General features: G+C 44.3%; 1 long non-coding RNA gene across 1 annotated transcript in view; it reads right to left on the bottom strand.

Moving 5' to 3' along the window:
* LOC140848142 (uncharacterized) overlaps positions 1–14,388 on the bottom strand; it is a 152,238-nt gene that overhangs the window by 38,007 nt on the left and 99,843 nt on the right. The window contains exon 4 of the long non-coding RNA XR_012128687.1: positions 7,941–8,017. This is a non-coding gene — a long non-coding RNA (uncharacterized lncRNA). The remainder of the gene's footprint in view (positions 1–7,940; positions 8,018–14,388) is intronic.

Here is a 14,388-nt window from a genome sequence, read left to right on the forward strand (position 1 = left end):
CCATCCTGCCTCCCTTGCACGCCTACAGGCTGGACTCCAAAGAGCCCTCCCCCGTGACCCCCCTGCCTGCAATTCCTGACTCAGAGTCTTTCCTGATAAAGCAGACTAGGTCAGAAGAAAAGACACCCTGGAAGTCAACAGATCTGCAGGCATCCTGGAGGCGGGTACACTCCCCACATCAGCCACTCTGGTGCATGATGGACACAGCATAAATTACCCCAAGACGCTAAAAGGCAAGACATGGCATACTTCTTCATTTTGTTAAAATCAAATTTAATTAAGCTCTGCACTCACCCAGCTGGTTGGACATATGTTCAGGCTTAGTCACTTTTTGACAACCTGTCCATAGGATTGCCCAAAAAGTCTAGAAAAGCACAGAGAAGGCTATTCTTTGGCACCCCTCACCTTGTGCATGAATGTGCTGAGGACTGGGAATTGGAGGGATGTCTTATCTGCAGGAGTGATGGTGGTAGATGGTGGTAGTGACGGTTCAGGGTAGAGAAGGGCAGAAGGACAAGGGTTACAGGATGAATAATTCTTAAATTATGACCCTTCAAGGCCCACCAAGCCCCAAAAAGCCCAGCTTTATAACTATCCCCTGGTCTTCACCTCTCACTCACCAGGGAGAATAAGCCCTCACTGGCAAACCCTCCACACAGTTGTTGAAACCTCTACAAAGAGACTATGTCCTATGTCCTCTGACCCCTCTTACCCTCTTCAGGCTTTCCCACACTCTCCTTCCCCAAGCGCAGCCTCTGCTGCCATCAGGCAGGTCTCACCTCCCCTGTCCTGGACCCTGGCTGTGCCTTGATTCATCCCCAGTGCCTCCTCAGGATTTTCCCTTAAGCAGAAATGCTGTGCCGTTCCTTCTGCACGTATTTGAATCCCATCCCACCTCTCCAACTTTAAGGCAAACTCCCCTCTCCCAGAAAGCCTTTGCTGGCTGCTTCATTCCACAGACTCCTCCCTTCTCTGACCACCAGCACCACTCACAGGCATGACACTCCTTTGAGCAAAAAGCACCCGGCTGGTGACATTTTTGTACCAATGCATCACCTCCCCAAATGGACTGTCAGCCAAGCCCTTAACTAATCAGAGCCCTTCTGGATCTTCCACAGCATGGAGCACAGGGACACAGAAGATATTCTCTGAAAAAATAAATCCACTGAGGGCTTATTCCCCAAAAGCTTAGAACCAACAGTGACTCCTAGTGCCAGCTGTCCTTACTGGAATACTGATTACAAGCTATAGGCTGAACTGTGTCTATTTTTTTCTCCATATTTACACTGAAATATTGATAGAGCTATGTATTTCATCCCCAGGAAGAAAATAAGGATTCTTCTACCACTCCCTTCCTCTGCATTCCCTGCCAAATCCTTCCCCAAGATGAGACACAGTGCTGTGCATCAAACACCCCCACTGAGATGTCTCTATTCACTCTGAGAGCAGATGTACAGCCGCTGGACACCAGGGTCCTCTAGGCATAAACCACAAGAGCATCCCCATGGGCCTGGCTGCACCAGACGCAGGAGAGTAGATGGCCACAGGGGTGACAGTGGGTCCCACCAAGCTCAGAGACAACAGAAATACCTGGAAAGAATGCAACGCTTTAGAGAGGCCCCAGAAGGACTAACGAGCATGCTCGATAGTGGGAGACTGGCATGAGAACCATGTCGTGCAGTGTGGAAATGTAGTAGAATGAGCAGCGAAGAGGAATGATGCTTCCTTCTGCGTCAACACCGAGGTGGTTTTTCAAAGTCAGAGAGACCTGGATTCAAATCCTGGTTCTGTACTTTCTATGGGGCACCTTAAGTAACTTTACTTGAGTTCCTTATCTATAAAAGGGGGTTATAACAGTACCTATTTCATAGAATTGTTATAATGATTAAGTCATAAATGGCTTGCTGTCCAAGGATCATACTTCCTGTCATAGTGCAGACCTGTACTGGGAGCCCTGATCAGCCAGGGACCATGCTTCCCAGCCCTCCCTACAGCTCAATGTGATCATGTGATCAAGTTCTTACCAACAGATTGAGCAGAAAAGTTATCTACTGCCTCTAGGTCCAGGTCACAGGCATCTCCATGGAGCCATCCACACTCAACACACACACAAGCCTCCTGCTGTAGAGGATCCAGCAAATGGCTCTAGGCTCCACTGGTTGCCAGACCAGAAAGTGCACAGGCACCTGGTCTTTCAATCATTTGTTGGAAGAGATCTGTCAAAGTTCCATACAAACTTATGAATATGCAAGAAATAAACGACTGTATTATTCCACTGAGACTTGAGGGTTTGCCTGTTAGAGAAGATAACCAGATGGTAGACAAAACAAGGATTATGGTTTCATCTCAAGCACCGAGCACAATGCTTGACACAGCAAGCACACAAAACGTGGCTGCTCTTGTTTTTGTTACCCCTCACTCTTTATAGCACTTTACACCCTTAAGGATGTTTCCATATTAGCGAAATGAATTCAGTTTGTGTTTCAAAGCATTGCAGATGATACAAAGTTGAGACAACATTTTAATACACAGATCCCTTTCTTCAGGGGGTCATATGCTACTGGTGCAATTAGGCCTGTAATATAGGTAATTATACAGCAAAGCCAATTTTATTAAGTGCTGTGACAGAGGTTCAATGTGCAGTGAGAAAGGGGTTGATTAATTTTAGCTGAAGAGTTTGAAAAGTTTCTGGAGGAAGAAGACAGATGCTTTATTAGCCACAAAGTACATGAGTCAAGGCCCTGGCTGGAGATGAACCAGGCACCCCAATGGATCTAGCTTAAGCACAGGAAGAGATTTACAGGCTTTGCTCATAATCAAACTAATAGTAGGATTAGAGCTGGTCCTCAGGGACAAATGGAACCAGGGTCCTGACCACCATCAGGAATCACAGGTAGCACCCCCATTACCCCCGTAGTCCTGCTTTAAATTACTTTCACTGTTTCCTACTATGTGAAATTATTTACTGACTTGTCTGACATCCTAGGAGATAAGCCTCCCAAGGACACAGGTCAGTCTGTTTCATTTCCTACAACATCGCAGCTTCCAGCATGCTCTCCTCCATGGCTGGTGCACAGCAGGCACTCAGTGAATATTCGTAGAAAAAAATGACATGAATGGACCAACGATTTTAAGATGTGCTGGTTAGGCAAATATGAATATTTAATCTCCTGACTGCTCCAGTTCCCCACATTAATTCATACATCTTCGGTAGGATTTGAATGCCTCAAAATCTCTGTGACTAATGTCCCCAATAATCACTAGTAAGAGTGAATTTCTGGTTCCGCAAGGCTGAAGGTCAGAAGCTGGACTCCAGTGGATAAACCATCTTGTAGCCCTACAGGGAGGTGGCCAGCCAGCCTGTATTGAGATGCTCTGACTCTAGGACACTTCTTTGAAATGCCTGCAGTGCCTGCCTCAGAAACTCATCTACCTTGAACCAAGTTCTGTCCTGAAAGACTGTGAAGAAGAGGGCACTGTGTCACACACAGGGTCACAGCAACATTTTTCAGACCTCATCCTGCACTCTTAAATGGAAGTCACTCTGGAAATTTTCCAAGGCATCTTCGCTCAGGCATGACCAAGACACACTGCATTTCCCCTTACACCTCAGCCAGATGCTAACACTCTTTATCCTCTCTCTTTTCAAAGGTCCTGCCAGGTCCTCTGGTTTTGCTAAGAAAGATATAGTCTGAACATTACTGGAGCATTCAAAGGTCCTGCCAGGTCCTCTGGTTTTGCTAAGAAAGATATAGTCTGAACATTACTGGAGCATTCCACATCTGTTCTCCCTGTCATCACATGACAAGAGATGATCACAGCCCTATTTTGAGCCTTTTTATCTGAAACAGCCTTCCCTATGTTTACTACTGTTTAACTAAAAAATAGCCAAAGTTAGTTCAGGATCAAGACAAAGAACTATCCCACGATACTCCTGGTGGGCTGCACTTCTTTTTAGACCCTCCACCCTCACCTATCTTTCACCTATAATATTTTCACCTTGATCTGCTGAATACCTTGTTCATATGTTAGTTACTCTGAGAAGAAGCAAGGTGCCACTGTTCTTTCGCATTTTCTTTCCATTTTTTATAGTTTGATATGCATTTGTTAGAATAGTTAAGTACTACCAAAAGTCATAGAACAACACAGGGGTAGCAGCATATTACACACCAGTATGTCATGCTTTGGCCATGTGACTAAAACCAGGAAGTGAAAAGAGCTAGGTAACAATACTCCCCAATCTTCTCATCAGATGGACTGGCTTTTCTTACAAATGCAGACAATGTTATCTGTAAACTATTGCTATTTTATACAGCCACTTACTCTAATCACAAACACTTTCAGATGACCCAAAAAATAATACTCACCATTCACTAAGGTGAAATAATGGTAAGACTATTAGTGGTACATTAGCGTGGCTCACCTCATTACTGCTGCTGTCAGGTCTGTCATTATCAGGGAGATGATTTTCTTCCAACCCATTTCTAAATTCCACTTGGCCCCATCTGGGACCAGTGGTATTTATTTGTCAGCAGGTAATTCAGACATAATTTCCACCTGTGGCCACCACCGACGTGAGGCTCAAATTTACCAGTCATTCAAAATCTTTATGTAACAGCAACAAGGTACAAAGATTTATGCTAGAAACTGAGGGAAGGACAGGAGAGAGATGAGTTTACTACCCATTAGGAGCTTCCAGTTTAATACCAAGAAGAGAAAAAGGACAGTCCTACACCAAAACAAAAATAAGTTCCCTTACAGATAAGAAGAGGGAGAAAAGCAAAGAACAAGAGCTGTGGACACAGACTGGGTTTGACCCTCAACCTCAATGTATTGGTCAGCTCCTAACTGCAATAACACTGTATAACAAGCATCCCTGAAAGTTTAATAGCTTAGAACAACATTTTTCTCATTCTGCATGACACTTGGGCTTTCAGTGATTTATAATGTGTTCCTCCTGACATGGCTCTACATTGTGGTTTGGATTCAGCTCTTCTCCACATATGTCACGCCTGGGACCAGTGACTGCCTGGGACATGTTCTTCTTATTACAAAAGCATATGACCCCTGATTTTGGGCACATGAGCCTTATACACTCTATTTCTAATAAAGACATGCCTTCTTTATAGGAAAGACCATTTATGAAGGCTATACTCTCCAAATGTCAAGAATAATATGCATGAGAAAGGGAATAAAACCCTTCACAGTCCCTTCCTCCCTTCTACCACCATCTGACAATGGCACAAAACTTTCAAAACTTTTATTAGTATTATGAGGTTGATGATCTTGCAGGGACGCATTTTTTTTCTTGGAGCTCCTTAACAAGGGGGTATAAATTGGGGTATAAATTTCTGAAAAACTTAAAATGAGGCAGCAGGGTAGAGACAATAAAACTATCCTAAGCAAAGCAGGTCACAAACTCTGGAATGTTGGAGTCTGGACTCTAGTGAGCAGAAAAGTCATAAGGGGAAAAACTGACCAAGAACAGTGCGGTGAGCTGGGACGTTAGGGGCACGGGGTTAGAGAAAAATTCACTATGGTGAGAAATGGTTACGTATTCTTGGGAGTAATGACTGATGTTAGATTTTAAGTTGTCTCTAGTACACGGTGGTAAGTCATTCCTGCCCTCACATACAGCATGACTATAATAAAGTCTGCACCACACAGTAGCCTTCTATAGTCAAACTTGGAAGAGAGATTCTGAGCAGCATTAGCAACAAGTCACAGGAGAAGACAGGAGCTGCAAGATACAAGAGAGGTGGCAAAGGTGGAAAATTCAGCAGTTGGAAGAAACCACAGTCATAAGTAGAACAGTAGAAATACAGTCTTCCCAAAGAATTCTTAGATTCTAGACTGTCTCTGAGCTTTTGACAATTCTTAGTTCCCCTTTGATTCCTGCTGGGAACTCCTCTTCCCTCAGCTGGTAGGGCTACAAACACATGGCCCTTCTCCTTCCCAGTGGAAGAAAGACCTACAACACAAATGCTCATTACAGAGCCTTGTGCCCTCCTAAGCACAGAACCTGTTTCAGGCTGGGCATGCAGATCGGTCAGAGTCCTATGGAATGGGGACACAGGTCACAACAGATGCTAGGAGAAAGAGGGTTTTATAAGAACTAAGGACCACCACATAAGCCCAGATCTGCTGTTGGCCATCTTTTCTATACCTAAAGGGAAGATGCCTGAGAATGAAGCTAATACAGCAAAAGCAGTGACAAGAGGTAGAGAATCAGACAGTACTGGTGACATCCTTTGACCTCGTGGATCCAGCCATTACTTAAGTCCCATCCAGACCCAGGGTCTCCAGACCCAGATCCTGCCACTTATGACCAGGAGGGTCTTGCTCTCATGTTCTAATTTGCTGCTCCCTGCTCAGCAAAAAACTTGGAAGTAAATTTCAGAAATGACCACTGAGTTTATGCTTCAGAAAATCCCACAAGGGGAAACTTTTACAAAGATGACTCTAAAAGTGAATGCCGTGGTGAAAAAGCATTTTTTTTAAACTGCAATGGCTAACAAACAGTATGGATGACAAAACACATTGTACAGCAGTTAGGCAATGTTTCCTCTGATCACTCTGTGGAGTCAAACATACAAAATGTCAGGGGTTCAAAAAACTTAGCTGCTGTCACTGGACTTCCTATAACCAAATGTGGGGAAACTTCAAAAACTAGTTGACTATCTAATCAGTATTGACCAAATCAATAAAAAGCAATGCTGCTCCCTCATACTGTGTCCTGCATTTTTGATGAGGACTGTTGCCACCCTAGGATACTCATCAAGCATTTTTATCCCTTTGCTGAGAAAGTTAATGAAATCCTCCTTTCTAGCACTTCAATTATTTCACATTCAAGTCTCTTTATTCTCTAGGAGAGCTTCCCTCCTGGAAATGGGTGTTAGGACTCTGTGCCCCACTAATGTAAGTGGGTGGAACAGCCACCTAGGCAGTATTACCCTCGTGTGAAATGCTATCAGAATAAGCACCAGCTACATATACGAGTCAATTCAAAGACACCTCTGAGCATCAGTCATGACTCGAGAATAATGAGGTTTGCATGTATCAGCAAGCCACAGCTGCAGAAAACAGACACAAGGCTTAGCTCTGCCACCACCCAGCCAAGTTGTGTACTCCTTCCATGAGTTCTGGAAGCTTCTGTTGGGTCACTTATTCTCCTGGATTGAAGCTGACCAAGTCCTAGAAGTCTAAGATGGGAGCCTCAGAATCCTGGCCACTGACGCCTGGATCTGACAAAGCACTGGCTCCAGACCTCCTAACCCGGTACAACCACTCTCCCCGACTCACTGATTTCAGTCCCTTCTGAACTCAGAGTTTCAGACACATGTATTCCCTCTAGACCATGGATATCTTACCTGGTGTCTCTTGGAATTCCAGAGGCTGGTAGAAAGAGCTTAGACTCTGGGAGATGGGAAACAGCAATGGCATCCACTGCCTCCAGAAGTCAGGACCTCCACAGCTTCAACCTACTCCCTTCCCAGAGCCCATCAGATCAGGTCTCAGCTGGTTCTCAGAGGAGGAGCCCAGAATCTCTGTGCTCCTAATACTTTCTGTGTCTTCGTTAATGTAACCTCAGTGCTTAGCACAGTGCCTGGCACATAGTAGGAAGTCGAAAAGTATTCACTGATGGCACAGGCAAATGAATGAATGTGTTCAGACTTTGCATATGCCCCAAATAGTAGTTCGTTGTGGAAAAGTAGAATACTGTTTGGCGAATATTCATTCCCTACTACCCTCCCGCACAAGAGATATTCTTATTTGCTTGACTGATATTAGGCTTGACCATATGATTTTTTTAAGTGTCATGACTGCAGATCATGTCTTCCCCATGCCCTGCTTTGAATTTGGGGTTGGCCACGTAACTGGCTTCATCTGATGGGATGCAGGCAGACTTCACACAGCAGAGGTTGTGTGGGGTGGCTTACCTTCCTGTACTTTCACCGTTGTCTTGAGACAAACTCCCACTCTCCCCAAGGTAGATGCTGCTCATTGAGTCTGGGATCTGGAATGAACAGAGAGCAACATAAGCCAGAATCCAGGTCCAGCTAGATCTGTACCTTGGCACACAGCCACCCAGCTAGCCCAGCCCAGAACAGTCAGCGACCAGGCAACCCGCTGACAGAGAAGTGAGAGCACATGACCGTTACTTTAAGCTACTCAGTTTGGAGGGCTTTGTTACACACCATCATTGTGTACTAAATAGCAGATACATCCACTACCACCAGCAACAGTAACAGCACTGTCACTGCTCTATTACCACTATCATCACGAAGCAGATTCCAGTCTGTTGTGCAAAACCCATACACCAAGAGCACGTGACATGGTCCGTTTGCAGTTGCTGGCTTATGCTGGGAAGACAAGGGGCACCATGAGAGCCCTAGTGCCCACGTGGAAGACACCTAAAGGAGATGCTGAAGACAGGAAGGCCCACAGATACGGAACGCTTAGTGTACAAAGCTATGGGGGACCTTCCTTGAAGGTAACTGTTATTCCTTCAATAAAATCCTCTCTCTGCTGAAGAAGAGAAAAACACACCCCATGTTTTCTTTGTACTTTGACAAGAAGTGATCAACTCACTTCTTTTTCTAAAAATATGGTTATTTCACAAGGTCTTCTCAAGATTTGAGTGGGTGCAGACACCTTAACAGCCGCCACCGAAGGTATTAAGATGCATATGCAATCATTGGTCAGGGTCCTTGACTTTCAGCAATGGTAACTATTAAAGGCAAGCCCAAACCATCTTTGAGGCTAATATAGGTTCTTACATATACTTCTGCTGCCTTTTCCCTGAGAAGTTTCTAACAAGAAAAAAACGCAAAGAAAATGGCTTTTCATTTGAATTTCCTTACAGAGTCACTTGGTGAAGCAAGCCTCATCGGCTCTTGTAAACATGCAAAATTCATTTAAGTGGTCTCTGACTGTTCTGAGAATATGAAGCCTTATAGCAAATTGTCTCAAACAGATCATAGAATGTGAAATGCAGGCAATACAGCCATGAATGCTTTTATGACAACTCACTGAAGAAAACAATTGCTGGCACTTTAAAAGCTTTAAGCTAGATCGCTTTTTCTGCCATCTTGATGTGAGAATCAGCCCAGCTTGGGACAGATGCTACAAGGAAGATTCAGGAAGTTGGGGACAAGGATGGTTAAAGGTCAGACAGCCTAGGAGGCAACCCAAGTATTAACACAGACACAGACTGATCACCTCACACTTTGCGTCTTCACACATCTGTCTCTTTCTCCAGCTTCCAAAGAGGTGTCAAGTATTCCAAGGAGACGAAAGTGAGTGCCCAAGAATTGCCTGATATATAATGGCTTACACTTGATGTGTCCCATAAAGGTATGTATCTCCTAGCATCTTTCCACCTCCTTTTTGCTTTTCACTTGGTTTCCTCTCCCTGGGAATTTCCCCCACTCCGTAATTGATGCCTGTCAAAACCTTAAATACACCCTGACTTCCCTGTTGAGCAAAATCCATATGCCAAGTAACTGAATTTGGGCACTTCACAGCACTCAGTCACGTGACCCAAGTTCTAGTCATTAATTTCCACCTGATTTATTTCTTCTTCTACCTTCCCTATTTCAGGTAAAGGCATCAGCCCAAGCTAAGGAATCCAGTATCATTCTTTACTCTTCCTTCCATCCTCAAAGCCAAGAGGATGCAAAGAGTTGCTATTTCTACTCTGCTAACCTACATCTGCCATTCCTCCCAACAAACTCCCCATTCATTCATTTCTCCAATACTTACTGAGGCCTTCTTTAGTGTCAGGTTCTTTTCTAGGCAACTTGGGATATAGTGATGAGCAAAGAGACTAAGAACCCCACTCTTGAGGGGCTCCATTAAAGTGTGGAAAGGCCAAGAAGTAAAATAAGTAAAATTACAGCACGCCATGTAACTGGTAAGGGCTACAGAAGACAAAAAGCTAAACAGGTAAACAGGATGGGCGGTGCTGAGGAAGGTCAGCTGCAGTGGGAGGGGCAGAACTCCCTGAGAACAAGTCGTTTCAACAAGGATCTGAAGGAGCAAAGACACAGGCAGGGAGACATTACTGCAATAATCCAGGCAAACAGTGATGGTGGCTTAGACCTAGCTGGTAGCAGTGAGGAAGACAGAGGCCATGAGAATGGTTAAATGGGGGGTGGGGGGTATGAAAGAAAAATCAAGGGCAACTCCAAGGGTTTGTCCTGAGCAAAGGAAAGGATGGAGTTGCTGAAATGGAGAAGCCTGGGACCAGGGGTCTGAGATGTTTATTAGTGGTTCAGACTAGAGACACAGCCTCAGTCCAGGGCCATATCATCACTCACCTGATTATAACTGGGCCCCTGACTCCAATTTTCCATCTTATACAAGTGGCCTCCACATTCCTTATCAGACAGTTATTTCTAAAAGCAGAATCTATTCCATTTCTCACTTGCTTTCAAAAACTCTGACTTCCCATTCAATACTGAATCCAGGGTCATTCCACTATACGTCTCAAGTCTCTATTTCAAATTCACTCATTAGCCCCGACCATTTGGAGATGATACTCTAGCTCCTGGATTACCTGACAGTCACGGACTTGTCAAGCACCCTTGAGCGCAGGTTCGTGTTCCCTTGACCTGGAACACGATTCCTCCCTTGTATCCCTGGCAAATCCACTCATCTTTAAAGGCTTAATTCAAACGCCACCTCCTTGCTAGACCTCGCTCTGCACCTCCAGCGGACTGAACTGCTCTTTCTGCTGTCTTGCCATTGCACCGGATGCACTCTTCTAGTTGTGATACTGACCATGAGGGAGTAAAGAATTTTGTTTTTGAATAACCCACTGACTAGATACCACGTTATTCACCTAAGTCGGTGCCTAGCACAGTGTCCAGCTAAAGCACATATAATTGCAATGAACCAATATAAATCCATCTGCCTTGTCAACACACACATCATGCTGGCATAATCTGGGGGTATGGGAGGAATGAGGAGTATCGTCTCCAACTGGGCAAACCAGGGGCTGTCAGGGCAAGGAAGCCCTCCAGAGAGTTGGCTGTCCCTGCAGCCCACAGCAAGCAGAAGTTTCTCTTTCATTCCCTCCTATGGGAATCCTGGCAGAGAAGAGCAGTGGGGGTACCAGGCTTGAGTTCTAACAGCAGGGGTTTAGTTTAGGCATAAAGAATGTCCTCATTAAAGCAAGAAATGAGATGGAACATGCAGAGAAACATTAAGGGAAATAGAAAAATGTTCTCTAAATTCATCAGGCACCCGGGACCTCGGCAGGCACCTCCGTTCATCACGCTTTGCTTCCCTCATATGTTTACAAAGCTTCCACAAGCCTAGTTGTGCAGTTTATAAAGAGACACACCTCCCACTCCTGAGTCACCAACGACCCCCTTCCACTGCCTTCTCTCTGCCAACTTCAGTTTCATCCAGCATTTACAACAACCAGTCTCCTGGTCCTAGTTCAGTCCCTCTTTCAAAGATCTTTTGAAAACCTAGCTTTTTTTAAATTACAACAAAACAAAACTCATCTTTAGTTGAGTGGAAGGAGAGCTGAGAGAAACCTCTCCTCATCCCTACTGTGCACAGCTCCCACCTCTTATTAGAGAAGTGACCAGCCACAAGGTTAACGCTGTGCTCTTCTCTGGGACTCAGAGCGAATTCCTGATTATTGGGAACATCAAAGGCCACGGGAGGCTCTGAGTCCTGAATATCTTAAATGAGGCTCTATGGGAGACAACTCAAACAAGAGCAACTTAGGGATGGATTTATTCTTCAGTAAGTTTAGGTCCTAAATGCTTCTAAGGAAAGTAGAGCAATGGACAGGGATGCTCCAATGCAACTATGACACAAAAATAACCTATAAACCTAAGATTCAAAGTAGCCAAAGACAGGCTGCCCCATGAGGCCAGGGAATTTTATTTGTTTTGTTCACTCTTATATCCCCAGCCTCCAGGGCAGTGCCTGGCCCAGAGTAAGCATGCCATACGCCTTTGTTTAATCAATAATGAATCAAAGAACTTAAAAAGTAGAGACAAAGGGAAGGCTGAGAAGCCATAGATCAGATGCCATGGTAAGAAGCCAAAATGTCATACATTTTAATGATTAAACAAACTCTCTAAAATATAAGCAAAGTGGTGTGGTATCCTTCCAGCATGTAGCAGTTTTGCATCCAGTGCATATGTGGATGGAGAGGCAAGGTTAATGGACTAATTCAGCCAGCACTTTCCAAAGGCAGGCATCTCAGATACATCTTAGTCCTCCTCTCCTCCCCTCATTCCCTCCCTATCCTTCTTTCCCCCATTTCCTTCCCCTCTTCCTCTTTGCCCCACACCCTCACTATTCACAGGCAAACTGCCAATAGATCTCATGCTTTGAATCTCAGGGCCAAGGCTTCTTCATCAGGGTCTTTTTCTCTCTCCTGCAGCGTTCTCCTAACACCAGTCTCTCACGAGCTCACCCTTTCTTCACCCTGCTGCCCACATGACCCTTTACTGGGGCAGGTCATTGAGAAGACGTGTGACCAGTAAGCCACACCTGGACAATCGGGGGCTCCTCACCCCCTCCCCTGTCCTTGCAGTGCAGGTTCCACTTGGCTTCCCTGCTCTCAGAAGCTGCCCTAAGGACATAACCTTGAGACAGTAATGTAGCGTTGAGACCATCTGGACAGTATATATGACTGAATCCAGTTAATGCTTCTATACAAACTGTTAAGATTTGGAGGCAGATGTAGAGATCGTTCTTGTGGCTGCCCAAGACAAGCCTTCTATGTAAGTGTCCTAGCTTATTAACCTGCCACCTACCCATCCAGAGTGGCCTGCCTCATCTGGTTTCTCCCCATCCTCTGCTTATGGGAGTATGGTTTCAGATTACGCCAGGGAAGCTCCTGCACAGCTAAATCTAAACCACCCAACCACCTCTCCTTCCTCCTTACAGACCATAATGTGTCCCCCCTGCCTAAAGCAATGTTTACACATGTCTGAGTGGCTTTACCCCCTTCACCTCCAGCTAAGGCTGAGCACCCCTTGCCCTGTATGCCAACAGTTACATGCCCCCTCCCCCACTGACTGCCGGCAACCCCCTACCCATCCTTCAAGGCATGGATGTTTTAAGGACTTAGTTATAACTGAAAAGATTTAAAAACTAAATCTCTGAATCCTTATACCATCCAGCATGCCTAGGAGCAGAAAGCCCTTGTGGGCATTTTTGTTCTTAATGTGAACATTAAGAACAAAAATCTACCTATGTTTTTGGTCCCTGGCAGCTACTGTAGGCAGCTGACACATAAGGCCGGAGTGGTTTAGTCACATGTACCCAGGCAGTGGCATACTGGATGTCACCACTGCTTAACATACTTAGACATCTATTTGTCTTTGATTTTTTCATTTCTTGATTGATTCACTTCCTGCAAGGATTGAGACTCCTAATTACTGCTGTCTTAATGAATTAAAATAATATTATTCCCTCTCCCCAGCAGTGAGGAGTAGAATAATTTCAGGTCATGTAACATTATGAGCAGTTTGGAGTCCATTTCACTCAATTTGTTTATTTCTGCAGAATTAAAGACAAGAAGTTTCAGGGAGATAATAAATTAAATATTTAGCAGTATGTCTCTTTCTGTCTCAGAGGCCACAACTAAGGATGAAGGCCAGGTTTGGAGACAACCTAATTCCAAGTTCTTTTCTCAGTGGTTGGGGAGATTATCCTCAAAGATGGACAGTATGAAAAGCCAATAAAAGAAACTTTAAAAGGATTTGAACAAGCTACTATAGGGCTAGTAAAATAAGTTTAAAAAAATTAAAACTTTCTAAGAAAGTCTTTTCTTTAAATACAGTCAAATTTCAGCAGGGTAAAAATCATACCCCTTTTTAATCTGCATTTCAAGCCATGAGAGTTAATCAGTGATATTATATATGTGATGCAAAATCACATTTTAATTGCTTCTAGCTTTCAAAGAATTTGTAGTCAGGAGAGATTATATGGAGGTGGTAAGTCTCAAGATCAGAAAAACATTAATAGGGAAAATAAAAGTAGTAACTTTTCTTCAATATATTCTTCTTATGGAAGGAGCAAGATGTAGAGAGCATATTTTCTTATACAAATAAAATGCAAGCATGTCTGGGAATAAGAGCTCTTTCCAGAGAGAAGTAAATGGAAACCCCAGAGAAGGTTCTTACCCCAGAACAACTTCTTATGGGACACTCCTGACCTTAGTAAAAGCCACAAAAAAACCCAGAGACCTTTTCTTCTTAGGTACCAAACAAAAACTACAGCAAGACTCCAAGGCTTTGATGCAACCCTTGCAGCTGAAGCAGTGACTGAGACCAGCTGAACCATGGGAATAGTTGTTTGTACCTGATGTTTTCATCCCTTGAGATCACCTTCAAAATGCTGAGTACAAAT

This window comes from Manis javanica, chromosome 3 (genome assembly GCF_040802235.1).
Source record: "Manis javanica isolate MJ-LG chromosome 3, MJ_LKY, whole genome shotgun sequence".
Classification (NCBI taxonomy): Eukaryota; Metazoa; Chordata; class Mammalia; order Pholidota; family Manidae; genus Manis; species Manis javanica.